At 36.3% G+C, this 24616-nt stretch overlaps 1 protein-coding gene across 1 annotated transcript in view; it reads right to left on the reverse strand.

Annotated features, from left to right (window-relative positions):
* LOC148109563 (uncharacterized) overlaps positions 1-24616 on the reverse strand; it is a 285598-nt gene that overhangs the window by 254035 nt on the left and 6947 nt on the right. The window contains exon 2 of the mRNA XM_087864115.1: positions 14083-14263. The gene's annotated coding sequence lies outside the window, so the exon portion shown is untranslated. The remainder of the gene's footprint in view (positions 1-14082; positions 14264-24616) is intronic.

Consider the following 24616-nt stretch of genomic DNA (forward strand, 5'->3'; position numbering starts at 1 on the left):
TCCCTCTCCCTCTGCCATCCCCCTACCGCTCATGTGCTCTCTCTCTCTCTCAAATAAAATCTCTAAAAAAGAAAACCCCAACCATTTAAATGGCAACATTTAAATGTGTTGAATAACTTAAAAACTAAGCTTAATACCTTCAATATAAGGTATTATTATATTATTGGGGAATATCTACATTCTCATTAACATGGTCAAATAAACAGAACAATGGCTTTCTTGTGATCATTTTAATACTAATTATAAACTAAGTAAACCTGTCTTAAAAGTCTATAATAATAAATACTCAAGCACATAATTGTAAAATAGAGCAACATTCAGAAGTACTGAGGCATCATCACTATCCACAGTCAAGCTGACACAGAGGCAACAAAATCATCTTGACTAAGTACAGCTTTGGGTAATCATGGTGCTGATGACCGTCCCACAACACAGTATGGCCTCCTTTGGCTATATTCTTCTAAACGCCCAGATGAAAGCTAAGGGCCAGTCTCTTAAGATAATATTTTCTATTTTTCCCTACAAAAATAACTGAGTATCTTAAAGCAGATTTTCTTTTTCTTTTTTTTTTAAGATTTTATCAATTTATTTGACAGAGAGAGACAGCAAGACGGGGAACACAAGCAGGAGTAGTGGGAGAGGGAGAAGCAGGATTCTCGCTGAGCAGGGAGCCCGATGTGAGGCTTGATCCCAGAACCTGAGCCAAAGGCAGACACCTAATGACTGAGCCACCCAGGCGCCCCTAAAGCAGATTTTCTAAGAGCCAGGCACAGTTCTAAGCACATCATGTGTCTTAAGCCATTGAATCCTTGTAACAGCCCTGTGAGGCAGTGCTATCACTAGCTCTATTTAAAGATGAATAAAGGAACACTGCTAGTAACTAGTGGAACTGGAATTCAAACCTAAGCAAACAGAATAGAAGTTCTATCTCTTTAAATCTAGATTAAGAATATATAATATAGGGGCACCTGGGTGGCACAGCGGTTAAGCGTCTGCCTTAGGCTCCAGGCGTGATCCCGGCGTTATGGGATCGAGCCCCACATCAGGCTCTTCCGCTATAAGCCTGCTTCTTCCTCTCCCACTCCCCCTGCTTGTGTTCCCTCTCTCGCTGGCTGTCTCTATCTCTGTCAAATAAATAAAATCTTTAAAAAAAAAAAAAAAAGAATATATAAGATAGTGTAATAATGTGTACAAAATAATTGATCACTTACTCTATTACAAGCCTGATTCTGGGTGCTTCATCCACATCACCATGTTGAATTCTGACACCAATCCCAAGTGGAAGATATCACCATTCTATCCACTGCTTCCAGATGAGGAAAATGGGACTCTGGGCGCTTAAACAAGGTCATATCTTCACAATCTTCCTCATCTATCTGTCTAGCACTGCTTCTCTCAAACAGTGTTTCCTTCATTTCCTTATTCCAAGCTAGTGACCTCACTCTGGCATTGTAAAAGTAATGCACAGCCATGAGTACCACTTCAGTGTTATGTGTTCAGATACACTCCAGCCCGATTCTAGAAACTACAACACAGATGTCTAACGCTACAGATGCCTTTGATTAATTTATATTTATCATTTACCAAGTGCCAGGCAGTGCAATAGATCCAGAGAAGAAAATAAAGAACACAGATACTATTTGTGGAAATAAAGCAAGTACGGAGTTACAAAAAGCCCTGGTAAGTCACCATGGCAAGGAAGTGCAGTTACGAAGGAAATGTGGGAAAGGACTTGGGGAGGCAAGGTCTCATCTGAGCCCTACATGGAAAGGCTGCAATAGCCAGGGGAAGAGGGAAGGATGGGGAGATGGATGCAAACTATGGTGGTGGCATTCCTGAAGAAAGAAAAGGATAAAGGCCTCACACTGTGAGACTAGTTGCTTGTTTGGTTTTTGGTTTCAACCCCCTCCCAACAACCTCCACAAATTATTTCCCTGTGTGAATCACTCGACTGTTGGCCTCTTCCTTCTTCAAGCCCTCTCACCTGGAATCATAGGATGTCTTCCAACTTCAGTTTCTGCCCCACCCTATTGCCAGACAAGACAGCAAGTAGAACAACAGCTTCGATCCACCCACTGGAGTCACGCAGATTTCGTTTTATTGCCACAAACTGCTTATGCGGCATGTCTGGGTCCAGCCCTGTACACCACTGTGACCACCACCTCACAGACACCTAACAAACTTCACTACGTCAGACCACTCCACACAACTGGGCATTTGCCTCAGTTTCCTTGCCTAGAACAATGACACCTGTATGGCCTGGTGCCTGCATGGGACAAAGCCTGTCTGACTGGGCCCAAGCCTCCCTGTTCTTATCAGCACTTCTCCCCAGGAGGCTATCTCTACTCTTTTACCTGAGACTAAAATATTTGAGACTGATCTGCAAGTCTGATAAGCCTCCCTGTATTATTAGGCATATCAAGATACAAACTTCTAATTAGTACACCCGCGATAGTTTGTTGGAATGGATAAGTCAATCTGTACTACTATAAAACTCACATGTGACAGGTGGCTGAGATAAACAGTAATATGCATTTTTGGTAAACATAACATTCAAATAAAAGAAACTTGCTGCAGATGAAAAGGTTTAAATGGATTGGGGAAAAAATATCTCTCATTACAGTCTCTTAATAACTTAGGCAATAAAACCCACATTACAAATTCAGAAATGATAGGGAAAGGCTGCAACATTAGTAATATGTACAATATTTGAGAGTTCCACTAAACACTGCTTCAGTCTAATCAAATTGGGACTAACTTAACGATCTAAAAGAACTCAAATCCAATACACTAATGATGATAACAACAGTAGAATGGCTACAGACATGGAAAACTCACTGTGTGCCAGGAACTGTGAAGGGCTTCCACAGACAGGACGGGTTACTTACCACCCATCCCCCTTTTCCTAAGCAGCAGAATCCTCATTTTGTTCAGGGTAGGAAAGTGCTTGTTCAAAAGTCCCTGACTTCCCCAGACATTCTTGCAGGGAGGGGTGGCCCCTGACACACCCCTGATGAAAGACAGATAAGCTGAATACTTTCTAGGAAAGTTTTCCTCTCCCAATACTGGTTCCAAACCCTCCCAACCACGTTTTGTCCTCCCTCACAGGGCTGATAGGAATGCCTGGAATGTGAGGGGCTGAAATTGAAGTATCCAAGGTGGGACCACGAGGACACATATGATACAAGAGCGACATTATGAGGCTCAGGGACCAGAAGGAATCAGGAGTTTCGGGTCCTACTATCATCATGAACCCGCTACACTTGTTTTGGACTGCTCACCTCTGGATTTATGGTTGCATGAAAAGAATAAATAGATACAACTCTATTTGGTTAAATCTCTTTAAGCATATTTGCATGCATTATTTCACTTGGGGTTTTTTCTTTGTAGGATTTAGCAATATTCTTATTCCAGGAGCCTCGTAAAATAAAAATGCTTCTGTGGTAGTACTTTTACTACCACGGCAGTAACGGGAAAATTATTAAAGTCAACACTGTATAGCTTCCCTCCTTTCTCATTGTCATAGCACCCCTAATGTATTCTCATCTCTCTACTTTTCTTTATTCATACGGTTGCCTGATTACCTGCCTATTCTTGCCCTTATTTTGATAAAGCATTTACATATATGATAATCTCTAAATTCATTTAAAAGTAACTGATCTTTTCTTTATCTAAAATGAAAATAACAAGTATACAAAATTAAATGATACAAGTTTTAATAATAACTTCTAATTGCCCAGCAATGATAAGTCTACTAATTTATCCTTAATACTCACTCAAAATATTATCATATACTGTGATTTAAATTCTAAAATGATGCCTTAAGATTATAATAACAAATACTAAATCCTTATTATGGACCAAACACTCTGCTGTATGCTTTAGATAAATTATCTCATTAACACTATTGATATAAGTACTGTTTAGCATCCCTGATTTTCACCAGACTCTGGAACATGCCATTGTCACATGACTAATAACTGCTAAAGCCAAGTCCTAAATTCAGGGTACTCCCACTTCCAGACATTATTAAATCCTTATAGCTAGAAACATTGAAAGATCAGATACTGAAATATATATATTTTAAGTAAATTTCAAGTTTTTTATTTTTAAAGTCATTTGATGTTAGCCTGGTTTTTTTTCATACATTTACAAAATTAAAATTACTCCATATACAGTTGAAAGAAAAAGTTGTTTTATTTATCTTTTTTTTTTTTTTAAAGATTTTCTCCATCTATTTGATAGGAGAGAGAGCACAAGCAGGGGGAGCAGCAGGCAGAGGGCGAGGGAGAAACAGGCACCCCGCCAAACAGGGAGCCCGATGTGGGGCTCGATGTGAGGCTCGATTCCAGGACCCTGGGATCACGACCTGAGCTGAAGGCAGATGCCCAACCAAGCCACCCAGGCACCCCAAAAAAAGTTATTTTAAAAAGCAGTATTTCTAGTGTTAATCTGAAAACCAAGAAGTATATCAAAATACAAATTGAACAAATCTCTGCTAGCCAACATTTCAAGTTTTCTTGAAACAGTATTATGAAGCCAATAATGCCTAGATAGGGCTACCAGAGAAATTATTTGCATTGCCTTATTATGTGAAAGATTTACTTCAAAAATTCACCATTAATACAACTCATGTGGCACAGGCCATTTTATAACTATGCCTTATTTCCAAACAGATAAACAAGGCTTCAATAAGCACAAAAGCAAAGACACAAACACATGAAATGCTGAGCATACTGGGCAGACAGCTGGGAGTATAATATGACCGGGTGAGAGTGAGGAATGTACCGGTCAGGACGGACAGGAATGTAATGGCTGGGGCAGAAGCCTACCGGCTAGAAGATAACAGGACAAGCTTCTAAATCCCTTGTTTTTCCTTTTATTCACAATCTCCCTCAAGTACTGTTTTAGTCTGGAACATTTACATTTTACCACTTACTGTCTTCTACTATAAGAACAGCGGGTATTACAACTGATGAGACTGATAAAGTATATACCTTTTATAGTATTGCAGTTCCAAATACCAAACTAGAATATTTAACTTGATTCTACATCCATAACGACTTGGAAATACAGAATTTATCATACTTTGGAAAAGATCATCTAAATGGGGATACAAATGCTAACATCATTAATATTTAATGATTTCCTAAAATAGTAATGATATAGGCTTCCCTGTTATCAGAAACTTCACTTTATGCCACTTTGTTTTTAGGGAAGACCTACATTAGTGTGGCATTCCTTTTCTCGTATGCTAGCATCCAAAAACGTACTTCAGGAAAAGAAAAAAGGAACGCCAGTCTCAGAGCATCACGGATTAAAAGAGGCTGGTCAAGTTTCTGTCATTACTCTCTGAAAAAAAGTACATAATGACAAAAACCGTCAATCATACATAGCTCCAACGATAAGTTACTCCACATTTAAATACATCCCTAGTACATTAGTGGAAAAATTGGTGAAATTTGAACAAGATTTGCATCTTAGAAATTTAGCTGATGGTAGTGTATTAATGCTAATTTCTTGGTATGTTTGGGCTGCTATATACCAAAATCCCAGAGACGGGGTAACTGATAAGCAGTAGACATTTATTTCTCACAGTTCTGGAGGCTGAAAGTCTGAGATCATGGCACTGCAGGATAGGTGTTTAGTCAGCTTTCCTGGTTCACAGATGACCATCTTTTCACTGTGTCCTCACAGGGCAGAAGAGACTAGGAACCTTTGTGGGGACTCTTTGATAAGAACACTAAACCCATTCACGAGGGATCCATCTTCACAACCTAACCACCTCCCAAAGACCCCTACCTCCTAAGACCATCATACTGGGCATTAGAATTTCAACATATGAATTTTCAGGGGGCACATTCAGACCACAGCAGTTATGTAAGTGATAATATAGGGGAAGCTGATTAACGGGTATGTGGGAACTCTTTGTACTATTTTTACAACTTTTCTCTATGTTGCAAATCAATCTAAAATAAAACGTTTAAGAAAGCCCTCATTTCTTTCAACATAAAATTTTAGAGTAGCTTGCTGAGCAGTCCAGATGTCACAGAACATCAAATGATGACCATTTCAAGTATTCAAAGCTTTAGAATATCAGCATATCAGAGCTTCTACTGACTGTGTTTAACAATTAGAGCTTATTAACCTTTGATTTTTGACAAAAGAATGGTTTTACAAAGATAGATCCATGAATAAAAAATGAACATTTAAGTGCTACATTTGAACTTGGGAAGAAAAACATTGTGTTTCATAAGTTATAAAATTCCAAGGCTCAGCTAAGGAAAGAATGAAAAAACCAATCATTCTTTTCCATTATGATTGTAATACAATTCTTAGAGATAAGAAACACTTTATGGGAAAATATATTGCCAGAAGAAAAGGCAAACATTCCTCAAGTCATGTTTTGCAGACATCTTTGTGAAGGCAAAACAAAGCTTCACCCCTTCACTCATGCAACATGAATTAATGAAGCACATATTCTGTGCTAGGCACTGTATGTAATTAATGTTAAGCTCCAAAAAACAAGATTTAAAATAAAAAGATTTTACGATCATGTAGATATGGAACTTACTCCCAAAGCACAGGTTAGTAAAAATAATCTAGTTCTAAATATCTTAAAAAGGTCAAATATGATTTCCCAGTAGGATATCTCTTCTGTTTCTCCTTCAAGGAGAGTTTAAATACCTCAATTTATGAAGATTATGAGATTCCACTTTCATATACCTTTTTTTTTATTCTAGGGATAGTAGAAAAGAGTTGGATTTTGTAGAGTAATCGTTCTCCATCAGGTTTTTTTGTTTGTTTGTTTTAATTTTGGTTTTGGTTTTCTAAGCTAACACCGAAACATCTCCAGAGTGGGGTGAAAGTACAACTTTATGCCACATTCTGCCCTGAGCTACCCGCCCCCCCCCCCACCAAGTAGTCTGCCCCGAAGCTGAAGCAGAAGACCTCACAGGGTTTCACTCCTCCATCTTCCTATAAAGTAAGGCCATTACACAAATGTCAAATATGTTCTACTTTCTTATTGAGAAATTATTCACCTCAGGAGTGGCATTTGTATGTCTCCTAAGGTCCAGGATCTAAAAAGAGTCTCATAAAATGAATGTTGTTCTGCTACACACTTCACATCAAAATCTCAGTTCTGCTATTAAAGACCCTAAAGTTAAAATAATCACGCATGCAAGGAAAACAAGAGAGTTCTGACATTGTGGAAAGCAACAAGACATGTCAAAGACAACAAAAAAAGATTTTTCTCCTCTCCACCACTTCAAAATGAAATGATTTATCTGCTATTACAAATTCTAAAGATTGTCTAGTTATAGCTAAAATGAACTCACGGTGTTTTCTTTTAAAGAAGTAGTCATTAATCTCAGCCAATTGAATAACTATAGATTCTCAGACAGTCCTCACAAAGGTAGGAGAAAGGCTTGTGCTAATGTTTGATGGGAAGCATGATAATTGTAATTGGGTTTAGAAATGTTAATGTTTATGGTAATATTTAAGCTGAAAAGAAACAATAAAGAACTAAATCTAAGCTTGGCAAAAGTGACTAACCTGTAATGCCAAGATGAGTCATCATAAATTCTAAATGGTAATTCTTGGCGAGACAAGGATTAGGGGTGGAGAGCACTCTGAGAGGCTATACTATAAAAATGAGAACATGAGAGTCTGTATAAAAAGAATTCAGAGAAAAAGAAGGTAGAAAGCAGTGATGGAAAAAATATTGAGGGAGACTAGGAAACTCTTCACTGGAATATGCACTGTGACCATGAGCCAGGAAAGAAAACAGATACAAAACAAATCCAAAGAACGTGATGAGCTAGGCTTGTCCCTGGAAGGTCAGTTTGGCTGTTGATAAGGCTCAGAAGAAAGAACCTTGCTTCTCTAAGAATGAAGTAAGTAAGCTTAGCTCCGGAATTGAACTGGCTATCACTAAAAGAGCAGATGGAAGTAAAAACAGAGATGCCTACTAAACAAACAGATGCCTGTCAAAATATAATAATCTATACCTTACTAAAGCAAATAACAAGGCAGTGTTTGCAATTACCTGTACAGACAAATCTTTACTATGGTACTGTGACTGATTTTCACACGTCCTGCAAAGTGAATCATATTACTTGATAGTTAAAGGACATTAAGTTACGCCTCCAGGACAGCACTGAGGTTGAAGAGGATGAGGCAGAAAGGATATTGTCCCTGTCAGTATAGAGATATTAAAGAGAGAAATGGAAAAGCCATACACTGACCCAATAGCTACATAAAACTGGACATGTTTCTAAAATTCTCAGTCTTGGGGTGCATAGGTGGTTCACTTGGTTAAGCACCTGTCCTCGGCTCAGGTCATGATGCTAGGGTCCTGGGATCGAACCCCAAGTAGGGCTCCCTGCTCAGTAGGGAGCCTGCTTCTACCTCTCCCTCTGCCTGCCCACTCGCCTTGCTTGTGCACTCCCTTGTGCTCTCTCTGTCAAATAAATAAATAAAATCTTTTAAAAAAATAAAAATAAAATTCTCAGTCTTACATAGCCCCTTAACTGTGGGGCCATAAACTCCCAGAAGGTGGGTTTCGTTGGGAACTAACTAGTCCATAGTACCATCCAGGTCACAAGGCCATACCAAAGGAACATGGCTATTCCACTCCATGGGATCACTGGATTACTCTTCCACTCCACCAGGCAGCTGCACTGAGGCACCAGAGTGCAAACTGCTAAATTCCAGAGAGGAGTTCCAACCTTGGGGTGAAATGATAAAAGTGAGTCTTTTCTCCCCGCCCTTTGCCAATGGATAAAATACAAAGAAGATTCTGCCTTAGAAATGACAGGACTGGAGAACATGGAAGGGAGCACGCTTTCCTCTGTTCTCCAAAATGTTTGGGGGATCATGGAGGAAAGGGTGGCGGGTGTTACATTCAGAAGATGAAGTTTAATGAAAAGGAGGACCCTCCCCTGTTGTATCCAGATGGTTTGAAGGCATCAGAAATCATTACGTGTCACTATCTAATCAGAGAAGGCAGTGAGATGGTGCTCCCAGGCCCCCAGGGCCCACCATTCCCCACTCAGGTGCCCTAACTAAGGATTCCTAAATGACTATGAGTCTAGGGCAGCCCAGGTCTGCAGAGGATTCAAGGAGGTTCTCTCAAGCGAGTAGCTGAATGTTCATTTCTGCACCTCTAAGTGACCACTATGAATTGTTAACCTCTACTCATGCATTTTAAACACGATCACTCCCTAAACGTACACTTTTTTCTGGCCTTAAAAAAACCTAAGGTTTGGGGTGCCTGGCTGGCTCAGTCAATAGAGCATGCAACTCTTGATCTCAGGGTCGTGAATTCAAGCCCCACGTCGGGCATAGAGCTTAAATTTTTTTAAAAAGTAAGGTTTATGCACAATTTTTCTTTATTCCCTCCAGAGAAAATCTGGAAGACCCAGTCCATTTTTTATCTCCTTCAGCCAAAAAGAAGTATGAACACACAATGTTTTACTAAGAAACGATAAATCTAAGCTTTAGAAACTTTCAATTTGTAGACAAAAGTCAATCCACACCCTTTAAGTTTCTGACCACTACTATATCAAAATTGTAATAAGGGTTTTTTTTAAGATTTTATTTATTTATTTATTTGAGAGAGACAGACAGACAGAGATAGCAAGAGAGAGCATGAGTGGGGAGGAGAGGGAGCAGGGAGCCCAACATGGGACTCGATCCCAGGACTCTGAGATCATGAAGTGAGCCGAAGGCTGACGCTTAACTGACTGAGCCACCCAGGTGTCCCTGTAATAAGTTTTAAAAGAATAAAAAAATGGTTCCCATACATCTGAATGTCAATAAAGACCCAAATAAAGGCATATAAACACCTTTTAGATATTTGAAAGTCTACCCAAAAAAATTATAGCTATGGAAAATAAACATTGGCATTTTCTGAAAACTGGAAAAAAGAGTAACAATAAAGGAAGTTATTAGCATGAAATTCTCATCAACTCTGACTTTGAGACCCTACTCAGGTATACACAAAGATTGTTTATGGAAATAAAAATTAAAGTATGATTTTTAAAAATTATCCCCAAAATAAGCTCCCATTTACTAATATAGAAATTTTATGAGTACAAAAGGTATTAACTAAGCAATACATCAAGAAATTAAAATGAGAGATTAATAAATACAATGACACTTACCTAGTACTTTGTGAATTTAGATTTCTGAAGGTAATATCTGGCAACCCCCACAAATCATACATTTAAAGTCTGGAATCTACTAGCATTTTGCCATTGGAAGCTGATCACTTGCTTTCTAAATTATTGTTTCTATTGTGCTTCACAAGGCATAGGGAGGCAGACAGAAACTGGCCAACATCAGAATGACAAGTAACTCCAAATGACCTACCTCTTTTGCCCAGACAATCACTAAGTCACAAACACTCAGACACACACCCTCAATACCATAGGAAAAAAATTAAAATCAAATATGGGTTGTTACCCCATAGTGTGTGGGCAAAACACCCACAATGTTGACATATAAATCTTAAACACAAGTAGGCATTTGACCGACACCACCACTCACCAATCTGGTTCTACACCCACATTCAAAACCACCCTGTTCCAGGAGAAGAGTATTGTTTTATTCCTCGTTCAAGTCACCGAAGGAAGAAGGCCAATGAGAAATCCATAAAAGGACAATTTTGCATCACTGTCTTTTCACCGCTCACAGTGTAGGTAGTATCTACAGTTATAGAGAGAGCCCATCAAATATGCTTTCTACTCTTTTCTCAAAATTCCATAATAAAAGCAAGAGGAGATAAAGCTATGACTTCCCCCCTCCCTCCTTAGCATTCTAATTTCTCTCTAAAGACAATTTTGTGAAAAGCCTCCAACCAATTTTCTATCTACCAATGAGGAAGAATGCTTTCAAAACTTGCTTTCTGAAGAAGACATGAACAAAACTGAGATGAGAGAAAGAACATTATTTTTTTAAAAAATTTGAGACTCATCCTTAAGAATTATTCTTAGAGGTGGAAATAAAATTCCAACTTCAATCTTCATTTTCTATATTTCCTCAATAAATGGCCTAAACAAACATCCACATAAACTGGAACAGTCAATTAGCTCCAGTAATTATTACAGCTCATGGTGGTTTTCCACTATGCCAGCAATTTTCTCTACAAGCTTTCCATACATATGATAAAAATCAACAATTAGGACCATAATATCAAACATCTTACTACAGCCCCTTGTATACAGGCCCTTAAGACAGAATATAAAGTTACATTTAAAACTTTTATTAGTATAGAAAAGTGATGCTGTTGAGATTGTCTTAAGAAATTATTCACTTCCTGGTCTGTTTTCCTTTCCACCTTTCTTGACTACACAACAAGATGACTAGAATATGTAAACTCGTTCCTTACCACTTTGGTCTCTGTACCTATCATGATATCCTGCCATTCTTCTCACTGGCATTTCTAATGGAGCTTGAAATTAACTTTTTTTTTTTTTTGGCTTTATGCTTTATTTTATTTTGTTGTGTTAGTCTGGGTTTTGTTTTTCTTTTAGTGTTTTACTTTATGCACCATTTTCTGAGAAGTCAGCACAGCTCTGGAAGCAGTGTGTCTTAACTAATGCTATAGAACAAAAGAGGAAATATATAAAATATTAATATTTAAATTTCTCTCATGTATTATAACAGATTTTTTTAAAAGGTAAAGATAGAGGTGTAGGTTTGGGAGAAGAAGAAAAAAAAAAAACCTTGACGATATGATAGTATTATGTTTGGAGAATAAATTACACCATAGTGTCTTAACAAGTAGCCTCAAGATGATATGAGATTAACACAAACCTACATGGACATATAATCTAAATGAAAAGTAGAATCTAACTCAATGCCTCCAGAAGGATAAAAAGAAGTAAAATCATAAATATAAAAAAATCTAAAAGGCTTCTCTGCAATTATGGTTATGATGGAATTGGCACAGCATGGTTTTAACCACATAGAAGATTAATATTTATATTCAACAAATGTAGCTAGAAAAATGTTATTATATCGCCTCCTTTTCTCGCTAGGAGCATGCTGATTGAAATGGATTCATTTATCTAAGCTGACAGCTAGACAAAACTATATTGTGAATATTTTTTATCTCTGATTAAATAAGAACTTAGCAACATCTGGTTTGCTACAATTACCCTATATTATTCAAAATAAGTTTTTTTAAATACGTTCAGCTATGTCACACTGTGTTTAACAGTTCTTTTTAATACAACATTCTGAAAAAAATAAAACAATTTAATTATGGAAGAAAGTATTAAGGCAAAAACTCACAGAAAAATTGCATATTCACTTTTAGAGCAGTTAGGATTAAAAGTAAAATCAAGTATTTGATTACCCAGAACAAGAACTTAAGGGCTTTTATATTCTTTCAAAAAGTCCTTTCAGCTGTCAACAGAGGTTTAAATTGTATCTCCTCTACATACTATAATTAGAGAACAGAGAATATCCTATATTGAAAGAGCAGTTCTTCAAGAGGACACAAATATTGACATCATATTACAAGCCTACCTGTGAAGGGCAAGTTCTCACAGGCCAAGAATAAAGGGCACCAACTCCTAGTTTATGCACATCTGTAAAAACTTTCAGATTACCTGCCTTCAAAATATTTTTGAAAACTATGTTGTTTTAATTATGCATGTCAATTGCATATTTTTTCTTAAAGGTGCCAATAAATTTGCTGAGTACTATTTAATTATAATCCCTCATTGTTTTATACGTGTTTATAAAACCATATTCCATTCAACATGATGAAGTTTCTTCAACATAAAGGACTCTGAGCGCATACCCTATCCTCTGAAATAGTTCTTTCTTTGTGACAATAATACTATTTTCTTTGATGGTCGCTTTTAAAAAGAGTCATTGTCATCAAATCCTAAACACAGCTGATTTAGGGGGAAATGTACAGTGGGAAGTGTGTCTATCCTGACACACTACGTAGACAAACTGCATTTTATAGTCTCTCTATATTAGGTATATATGACTACAGAATGTATGGAAATAGGTAATAAATGCATTTTTAGCATTCTTATCTGACAGTGCCTACAAGTGTTCAGGCTTCCGTTTGTATCTCATAAATTGCTAGATAATCATTCCTTTCAGAATAACTCAGAAATAAGAAAGATAGTATGGTGTATATGAAGTTACATGACAAAATGACTCCAAATGGAAGGCCATGAAAATTGCAGTCACAGATAAGAAATATGTCAATCTCACAAAAACTTAGTGAGCAAAGGAAAAAAAGAGAGGTCTTGAATCACTGTGCTCCACTCTTGCTACGTGAGGCAAGGGTGATGATAGCATCTATTTTTCCCATCTGACTCTCATATCATTAATAATAATCAAACCTTATGACAGTGCACTATATTATATGAACTACTTTAATTCTCGCAACCCCAGTATGAAATAGGTTTTAGCCCAGTGAGTCAGAGAAGAAACCAAGGCACAGAAAATGACCCAAAGTCACACTGCTGTTACACCGTAGTTTCAAGATTTAGGGTGAAGGTCATCTGCCTCTAACACCATGTTCTAAATCACTAAGTCTCATAGACACAGCCAAGTTTTTAGAGTCTGTGCTATTAATTTTTTAAAAATTATATCAGGTGCATTTCATGTATGGTGCTTTATATAACAAACTACACCACCTTTAAAAATATCAACCTATCAACATACAACAGAAACCTCATTTACATAATCAAGTACTCCGGATTATGAAAAACCAAGGGCAGCCCCAGCCTTCGGTGAATTTCTATTTCCACAAAGGTAAAAAGCAAGAAGAGAAATAATCAAAAGCCATGGCACAATGTCACAAATGCCATAAAAGAGATATAACAAAGAGCTACAGAGAATTAGAAGACAGGACTCAGGGAATAATTAAATATTTAAATTATTAATGAAAGCCATAAAAGCTAAAGTGTCTTAGAAGTTCTTAAATAATATACAATCAACATTTTTCCCTTTGTCACTCAGATTAGCACACCATTGTAGTGTTGCAAGAAACATGTACTACTGTTTTTTCACATATCGTTAAAATAGGAATCCCTTTGGGGGTACCTCGGTAGCTCAGTCGGTTAGGCGGTTAGGTGTCTGCCTTCAGCTCAGGTCATGATCCACGACTCCCGGGATCGAGTTCGGAGTTGGGCTCCCCGCTCAGTGGGGAGTCTGCTTCTCCCTCCTCCTCCCCCTGCTCCTTCTTTCTCTCTTGCTCACTCTCTCTCTCTCAAATAAATAAAATCTTTAAAAGAAAAAATAAAAAGGAATTCCTTTGAATGACTTCAATAATGAGGATTTATAAACATTGCTTTGACCAAAATGCAAGAAACTTTGTGGTTTAAACCCTCTTAACTAAATTAAATGTAGTTCCAACATATAACTTTTACATAGCATTTAAAATACAAACATATAAAAATTCCAATTATATGATAGGTCTCTAAAGAAGACATTTTAAGATTCAGATAAAAATACAACTGACTTAACAACTGGAGAGAGTATTATAACTACATAACAGTATACCAACAGATAGATCAGGAAAAATGAGTAACAAGATCAGATAAGGTCATTTAACCAATGATCACCATCACTTAGATCCCCTGTGTCCTTACAATCAAATTAGAGTACAGAATATTAGAGTCAAAAGGGATTTATTTAATGCAAACCTCATCTTTATATACCACTCATCAGAAAGAGGCGCGCTCTGTCCTACATCTCCCAGCTATACGGCAGAAGTGGGGACTCTCCTATAATTGGTCTCTCCACATCCCTTTCTTGATGCCTCCTCCAATTAGGTCTACAGAGAGAGCCAACACGATCTTCGTAAAATGAAAATCCATTATTGTTACTGCCCTACTTAAAACCTTTAATGTCTTCTCACTGCTCCTAAGATAAAGTCCAAAATACTTAACCTTAAAAAAAAAAAAAAAACAACAACCAAAAAAAAAAAAAAAAAAACCACCACACACTACAAATGCAGGGCTCCTACTTCCTGGCCAGATTTGATGCCACTTCCCTCTCAATCTTTATGTTCCTGCTATTAGACCTCTGAATTCCTCACATGAACCAAGATCCTTCTTCTTCTAAGAACTGAAACAGAAGGTTCTCTTCTTCCTGAAGGCTATTTGTTTGGTCAATTCCTATGTACACTCCAGGGCTCAGCAGAAAAGAAAACCTCTCATGTAGAGTGCCTGAGATCCCTAAGCCTAGTATCTTCATAAAATTCAGTACTTTCCCTTTTTTTCATCTCTATCACAATTGTATTTAATTTTATCATATAGGAAGCACTCAACAAACATTGATAAATGGAGGAAAAAGATTAATGACTCCGAATTTACTATCTTCTTACGATAGTATTTCTCCTCTACTAAAAATTTTCTTTAATTTCTTAATTTTCTTAAAACACACTTATCATTTTGCTCAGACTCTTAAACTAATATCATCTATTTTCTAAAACATGCTTTACCATTACTTTATTAATCTTAAATTTGTTCTAAATAAGAAAATCAGCTTTCTCCTCAAATACTGTGGGTACCCTCCAAAATTTAAATAATAAGCTAAATTCTAGAAGTGAAGAGATGATACACAGAGTCTACTTTCTTTACTAAATGATAATACCACATGCCCCTTAACAACTGTTTGCCAGGTTGATATTTTACTGCTATTCTTTGACAAGGAAATAGTGATAACCACAACACTGCCAAAATTTAGTCCCGGTATTCCTAAAGCTCGTCCTTCCACTTCTACAAAGTTACTCAGGAACAAAAGATACCGGACACTTCACTGGCCAATGGGGATGAGGAAAAACTGGATGAGGATGAACAGAAACCAACCTTCTAGAGTAAAACAACCCCGCAGTCACAAAGACACAGACCTACATCTCCCAAACCAAGCTAAAAAGTCTTGGTTTCAATATTTGTATAGTTCTCAAGTATTCTCATCTCAATCTACAGTGCCTGACCATTCTTTATGGTCAACAGATAGTTTACCATCCTGAAATTTAATATTACAGGCTGACAACTGATACTAAAATGTTTGCGATATTAACTTACTTTCTCTGAAAAGTGAAAAATTCCATTGTGTTGTCCCTATTGCCAAAGCAAGGTAACTATGCTCAATTTTCTTCCCTTTATTCAGCTCTATTAATCTCCTCCACTGGAACATGCTTGGGTTTGTGATGAGATCTTCTGATGACAGAATGTGAAGAGAGCAGTGAACCAGCATATTCTCTTGGGTGCCTAGTCAACTTTCATATCTCAGTTCAAATGTCAATTGCTCTGGGAAGTCTCTCCAGCTCCCACTCACCCCCCAACACAGACAAGGTCAGATCCTGTTGCTATAACTCTCTAACTCTCTTACCATCCTGGACTTGACCTTTGTAGCATTTACCACAATTTTAACTAAATAATTAATGATAATAGATGCATTCCTTAATGCTCTTTATTTCCATGATTTGCAAGTGCTATGAAGCCAGAGGCTCCTTCTGCCACATTATGCTCCATATATATACCAGGACCCTGCAGACATTTGGTGTTTACAAATATACATAGTGAATGACAAAATTAATGCCTTAATGAAGCTGGTCTTCTAAAAACTGCAGAAAAAAGCAGAACAATTTAGAGACCCACTTAAGAGGTGCCAACCTCAACAACAAATGAAAAAACTAACGAAAACAATAAAAGCCATCCATGGGCTGAATGTTTCATATATATATATATATCATCTTATTTAACTCTCACAATAATTCTTAAAGGTAAGTGTTTTTATTCCCATTTTAAACCAAGGCCTGGAGAAATTAAGTAACTTTTATAAGGTTCTTTTTTTTTTTTTTAAAGGTTTTATTTATTCGACAGAGATAGAGACAGCCAGCGAGAGAGGGAACACAAGCAGGGGGAGTGGGAGAGGAAGAAGCAGGCTCATAGTGGAGGAGCCCGATGTGGGGCTCGATTCCGTAACGCCGGGATCACGCCCTGAGGTGAAGGTAGACGCTTAACCACTGTGCCACCCAGGCGCCCCACTTTTATAAGGTTCTAAAGAGAGAGTGTTGGAAATCACGCATTTCTGACTCCCAAGCTTATTCTCTTTGCTTCTCATTAACATACATTTTATTGCTATATTTTGTATTCCCCTACACATGTATTTATTACTTTCAGTAAAGATCATTTGTTTAATATAGAACTTAATGTACCTTAATGCTTAAATCCTAACATGTGTAAGAATTTTATGTAAATAAATTCAGCTATGTAAAAAAAAAGGAAAGGGGAACACTGATTATTCAATATTCAACGTACACACTTCTGCTTTATAAATGAAGAGCTGTTGAAATTGCCATAGTATAAGATAACAGTACCTTTGGCCCAGAACTCGATGTGGAATTTATTTGATATATAAACATAAGGAAAAGAAAGCTGATGTAAGAAGCTTTATTGAATCCCATATATCAAATCTTAAGATGATTTATTGCTAATAATTAGCATCCTTAATATAGAGAAATAAAAAAAGAGAAATATGAGAGAAATGTCTTCGAGTCCTTAACATTTTTAAAGAATGTAAAATACCTTCATTATGTCCATCTCTTTTTAAGCATTCACAAATAGAATGTCTAACCTATTTTACAGTTTTAAAATATATTACCACATGCAATCTTGTGCCTTAGCCCTTTAAGACGGATGTAATATGAAAATTCTTAAAAAAAAAAAAAAAACACCTATTAAGTTTTCTTGAAATAGCAACTTGCAAGTACAGATACTCTATACTAATGAGCTCTACCATTTTATTTTTACCTCATGGATGTTTTTAGAGAGAAAGAACCCCTAGTCCTATCCACGATTTACAAATGAAACAGACCTAGAGAAGTTATAGGACCAGTGTGATCAGCTACACAGTGACACCACCTTGCCTAAAATCAAAAATGAGAACACTCAAGTGCAAGACTGAGAAATTCCTTAATAAAAGGCAGTATATGCTATAAACCAGCCATGTCGCTTTGGACATGTCACTTCAGTTCTTGAGAACTTAATTTCTTTTAATTTTTACTTTATTGTGGTAGGAATACTTAACATGAGATCTACCCTCTTAACAGGTTTTTAACTGTACAATACAATATTGTCACTACAGTTAACAGTATTGTACAGCAGATGGCTAGAACCTCCTCATCTTATACAACTAAAAACGTATACCTGCTAATTAGCAAATGATGAGCTGCTAATCAACAATTCAATGTTTATTTTAAGGAAACAGTGTGCTAGAGTGTGCCTTTTAAGATTCTCACTATGCCTTTATTATTTCATATGCTGGTACAGAGCAATTTTCAATGGTACTTGAACTTAACTTGCAACAGTAACTTCAAAAACTGCTTTCATGTTCAATTGTTTCTTCTAGGTCCATAAAGCACATTCATGCAGTTATATATTCATTTATTAATCAAGCTTTAAACTCTGTCCTATGAATATGTTCTGGTGCAGATTTAAAGAAATATAGAAAGTGAAGTAAGAATTGGTTACCAATCTGACTGCTAGAAATGTACTTAACATTTATGCCTTTATAACCGGAAGCAGAAGTCACAAAGATGATATTTAAAGTAGAACTGTTAGTCCTTTTGACCAAAGAATGAACTACTGAAATCAAACTCAAAAGGTATTGCTATCACTATAAAAATTATAAAAAGTTGCATTATACACCTGCTGTTTTCTTCTTCCATTTTACTTGGACCTACTGAACACCTCATAATTTACCCCTGACTCTTATTCTTATGGGCAGATCTTTAACTGAACTTACACCAAGCAAAACTTGAGTTCATGTTTACTAATTATGAGCCACAATGTGCTGCTTACTTACTTTTCTTTATGGACCTCTTTCTCCTTTTATAATCAAACATCATTTACTTTAAATATATTTGCTGATAAAATTTACCTCTACTTTTCATACTTAAATTTTAAAAAAGCCCAAACCAAGCCCTCCAATGTTCTTGTTCCATATGGTTTGGTAGAGTAGAGCTTTGTTAAGTTGATGTTTTAGATGAACTTAAGAGAGAAGAGAGCTATTCAGGGGCGCCTGGGTGGCGCAGTCGTTAAGCGTCTGCCTTCGGCTCAGGGTGTGATCCCGGCGTTCTGGGATTGAGCCCCACATCAGGCTCCTCCGCTAAGAGCCTGCTTCTTCCTCTCCCACTCCCCCTGCTTGTGTTCCCTCTCTCGCTAGCTGTCTCTCTCTGTCAAATAAATACATAAAATCTTTAAAAAAAAAAAAAAAAGAAGAAGAAGAGAGCTATTCAGAGCAGAGAACAAAACTAAGAAAGTTTATGGGGACATAAACTAGATGGTGAACTTCTTAATTCTTCATAAATCAGTTTCATTGTACAGTTTTGTTTTAACATTATGTTAAATTCAAAGACATTAGGCACAGTCCTTTATTTAAATGTTAATAGCCAGTAAATTTCATTTTTTATTACTATTTTACTGACCTCAGCTTTTACACATTGATATATACGAGTTAGTAATTCTTAAAAACTACCAAACAGTAAGTTACTAACTTTATTAAGTATATAATAACCTAGAGTTAGTAATGACTAATTATACATAACCAAGAGTTAACAATTCTTAGGAAAGAATTTCCAGAAAGTTAGGGGGACCACTTATGCTCAGACAACAACAATGCATGTAGATCACTGTAACCAAGCAGTAAGTCAAATGGTAATTATTTACCTTGTCCTAGTAATTGTACTTCAAGGATTCTGTGCTACAGATATCATCAGAGAATGAGACAACCTTAACATTACTTATCCTAGAAAAATATGACAACCTACATGAATAAGGAAATGTTTAAGTAAATCATAATGTATCGCTATGAAATATTGGTGTACGATATTTAAAATGATGCTTTCAAAAAATGAATGGCATTGGGAAACTTAGAGAGAGTTACACAAGCTGTATATATAGTTTAACCTTAATTCTAAAACAAACACATACACATAAAATACAGATAATATATAGAATATGTGGATAATCAAGCTAAAATATGTGTGAAATAATATCTGTGAACATTGAGATGTACCACTATGATATATAGGGTGATTCCTATTTTGACTTTATATTTCACAAGTATTCAACATGAGCAAGTACTATAATCAGGGGTGAAAAAAACCTTTTTAAAATATGTTTGTTCAGAATTTATAATGAGCTGCATTGGGAAGGATGAGTGGAAATCAAAATTCAGCTATTATGGGCACCAAGGTAGGATCAAAAGAGCTTACATACATGATGAACACCGGGATATAGCAAAAATTCCAGAACTACATCTACCAAGCTAAGAGAGAGGAGCAGGAAAGGAAGTTAACACAGTGAGATTACTAAACCAAAGCAGACAGACTAGCATACCAACCTCTGATAAAGATACGGAGTCCCTCATACAAATAGTTCATTCATTTGTCATAAAGTAGGTTAATTTCTCATTTACAAACCTAATGCTTTCTTTCATACCTCATTACTTTTGTGTTGTTGCTCTATCTCAACACTCCCTATATTCAAGGAAGAAAACACACATACATACCACTGCAATCTCACTATCCTCCATTATTCAAAAAAGGTCTCATTGAAAAATGTCTGTTCAGAGGCTCTAAGCAAATTTCATTTCTGAACACTACTGTCTGCAGCCCAGCCGGCTATTTCACCAAGATACGATCACACATTTAATCAAATGCACCAAAAAAAGAAATACTCGCAAAGTTTGCTTAATAATGTCAAATCAGAAAAATTTGATGATGACAGCCTACTAATTTTTAGTGCTCTTTGTTCTTCAAGGATATGCAACAATAAGGAAGGTACATGGGAGTTCTAATTAAGTTTTATACTAATCTTTAAAAATCCTCCCAAATTATCTCCATATGTTACTTTTTTATATGGAGTTGGTATTAAAAATGAAGTCAATACAACTTCCCATTTTGAATAAAAAATAAGTAAAAATAATAAATTAAGGAGGTTTCCCAACTTCTACAAAAAATACTTCTAAAACATCATTTTATTTGAGCTGGTCAAGTGTCAGCATTAAACACTACCCAAACTCTAGTTTTTATAATAATGGATCCATTATTTTGAATAATTATTGGAAAGGTTGAAGTATATTTCCACTGGATTCTTTGACAGCTAATAAATTATATGAAATGTCCTACTTGTGCTTTTGAATATTCTGCCTCTAAACATAAGGTTTACTTGAATAAACATATATTCCAATCAGTAGCATGACCTAATGAGTATACTAGCAAGTGTAAAACAATTAAATGTCTCAAATGGATGGATTCATATCTGCAAACCCATCTTTTCCGCTTTTACTTCTATTTGCATTTCTTTTTGTGATATATTTATTCCCATGACATAAGTTTTTGTTTCTTCAGTTCCTTCCAGCATAATTTTTTCTCTGTTCAACCTCCACCTGTGCTTTAGGAACTTTTGTTCCTTTTCAATAAGGACCCTCTTTATGTGGCTGGTGGTGCTCATACATAAGTTAATTTAACCATGAACTCTTGTGTCCAACGGCACATCTTGGGAGCTCTGTTCACCTGGTTATGCTCAATGCCTAAATAATTTACATTTAAACCCGCACTTATATTTAGGATCAGTGTTCCTCTGCATTTTTAAGCATAGGTAGCAAAAATTCAGCACTCTATCTGCCACCAAACCTGTGTCCAGTGCCCCTGTTTGGAATTGTACTATGACAACTCTACCATCATATGACAGAATGGCATACATTGCTTAAGGAAAGTAACATCTTTCAAATATTTGGCGGCTTTACAAATATGCATGCCCTGATAACTCAGGCAGTTTCACAGGTGTTCTTGAACCTGAAGATTTGAATCCCTTGATTTGCATGTTTGTTGGGCCAACTAAGTGGGAAGCATTTTCCAGGGAAGCATTTTCCAAAATCACCTTGGCCGCATACAGGAAGAGAATAAAACCCATTTTTAATGGTTTTCCTAGCCAATTCACCTAATGTCTCATCTGCCTTAGTTAACAAAGGATTACCACAGTGGACATTCAGGTTTTCACTGCCTTTTAAGTGAGTCTTTCCTTCTTCAAGCCAACTATGTGTCTGTCCACAGAGGATCTACAATATCGTTACTGACTCTACTAAGCTGGAGGTAGTAGATTGACCTAAAGCCTGGTACCAAAAATTCAGACTGTGGTCAAAGGGAAAGGATCCAATAGGTAAAGAGAAGGAAAAGTGGTAACTGGGGTAGGGGCATCCAACTAGAGCAGAATCCTAGTGATATTCAAGGTGCTATTTCTTTTTCTGATGCCTAGGTAAATCTCCATTCTTTCCTAAGATTCTTTAGGTGAGAAACACAACCTCCCAATATATTAATCATTTTAGCCTAAAGCTAGCTGGAGGTGTCTTTGCAATTAAAAGAGATAATGAATACATTCATTTTACTAAATCTTATAAGTTGAATTTAGGTCCACAAGATAATTGAAATGTTATAAAATACGCAGCATTTTGGAATGACTTAAATAATATTTAACTGTCACACATAAAAATTTTTGAAAATTAAGGTGAAATTTCACTGAAAATACCTATAACTCAAAAAATGATTGTGCATTTTTTCAAAAGAAAATGGTTGCCTAAGCTGTTCTTCCAAAGTCGACTACAGTTAGTAATATGATTAAAACTCAATAGACAAATTCAGCTGAAGAGTTAAAGCCAATATAAAGAAGAAAGTCTATAGATATGCACATGTTAACCCAAAACTATTTCTCAATAGACTCTTTGTCCACTCCTTGAAGTCATGATCAGTATTCTGAGTCAAGGTTCAAGCAACAACCATTAGCCATGGACAGACAAATCAAGAACATTGAAAATTTGAAAAAAACAGAAGACATAAATATAAACCAGTTGAGCCTTCCATTCTTGCCAGAATAAAATCTAATACAAAAAGATGACCATCAGTCAGGACCATTTACTCTTATCCAAAAGTATCTGGAAGAGCTCTGAGGAGAGGAAAAGGGGAAAAAATACCAAACCAAAACAAAACAAAACAAGAGACTGTTGAAAAACTTCTTACAGGGTCAGCTGTCAATGGAATGCATTTTAGTATTCAGGTTACCCACCCATGCAGAACATCAAAAACTGGGCTTGAGTCTCTCCCCTATTCTCACAGGCTCAGGCTACTGTGGAGCCACTGGGGCTGTCGTGAATAGTAACACACTCTGCCTCTGCGGGACGCATAAACACCAACACAAGCTGATCAAACAGAAGGGGGTGTCGTTTCTACTTGGCTTTCATTTTCTTGAGTCATACTTTAAAACACTTAATTCTGGTACAATTTAGCAACTCAGCTGTCCAACACGCAGCTTATTTTTTCATTCATCTTTACCACCTACCATGTTGTTGTACAGTCTTTCCGCTTTAACATAAATGCTGGATAATTATAGGTATAAGTCACATATCTTAATAACTTCTTTTATTGGCAATCATCATGGACATACAGATGTTAATTTTAAAATTTGGACTTATTTATGACCCTTTCAAAACTTCTGGTCTTTAAAGCAATTTTGGGATTTGAATTTTAAGGGTTCATCTACATTTATCGCAATCTCACGAGGACTTGAACTTTAGGATTATAAATCTTTTAAAAGCATAGAAATCCTTAAATCGTGGAAGTTTATGATGACTTGATTTGGTTACAACACTGTAGGAAATTCTGATGCAGTTAAAGCTCTAAGAGCTGCTGATGCCATGCGAAAAGATGATGAGGAGTTTAATTTAAAATGTCTTAAGTTAAATTGTTACTTTCATTTTATACGTGATTTAAAGTCAATCTTCAGACACAGCACTGGGTGGCTGTCAAAAATATTTTCCTGTCAGGATTATATGATTTTTGGTGGGGAATTAGTAGCAGAGCATAACATTTTAAGATTAGGAAGAAAAACTCAAAAATAGGTACTTAACAAAAGGTTAAAAAAGAAGAGAGGGAAAGAACATGGGAAAAACAAAAAGACACATGAAGCCTTTCTCAACTGCTTAAGAAAATGCTATTGATTTTCATAGCTCATCAAGAACTCTTCAATTAAGAAAATGATATTTGATTTAGCTAAATTTTCTTACTAATGGTACTTAAGGACATTTCTGATAATACTGTAACTAATAGTAATAGCGACCATTCATTAAATGTTCACTCTATCAGGTATTTTTCTGTTTACTTCCTATTCCCCTCCCTAAACCAGCCATGTAGCTTTTATTACTTTTATTTTACAGATAGAGATGACAAAGCTAGAAAGTTGTGGAGCTGGGACTGTATTCAAGTGCCTCTCGTTCCAAAGGCCATTTCTGAGACGTTCATAATTAGGGACAGTGCCCATCTAAGGAGTATAATTTAGTTTCTACAATACTTGATCAGTATTAACCAAATGGAGATGATAAGTACTGCAATACTGATTTCATAGTGGCAGGCCTACGTCAGAAATTACACTAGCCATAGAATATATCCCGCTAAGATGTATATAATTTATAAATAATACATCTCTAAAGTTTTCACATAGATGTCAAAGTGGCATTTAGAAGTATTACAGTTCACCAGTTAAACTTCAGCAGCTAGTAAAGCTAGTCTCTT

This window comes from Ursus americanus, chromosome 8 (genome assembly GCF_024610735.1).
Source record: "Ursus americanus isolate L20-20 chromosome 8, mUrsAme1.1.p, whole genome shotgun sequence".
NCBI classification, from domain to species: Eukaryota; Metazoa; Chordata; class Mammalia; order Carnivora; family Ursidae; genus Ursus; species Ursus americanus.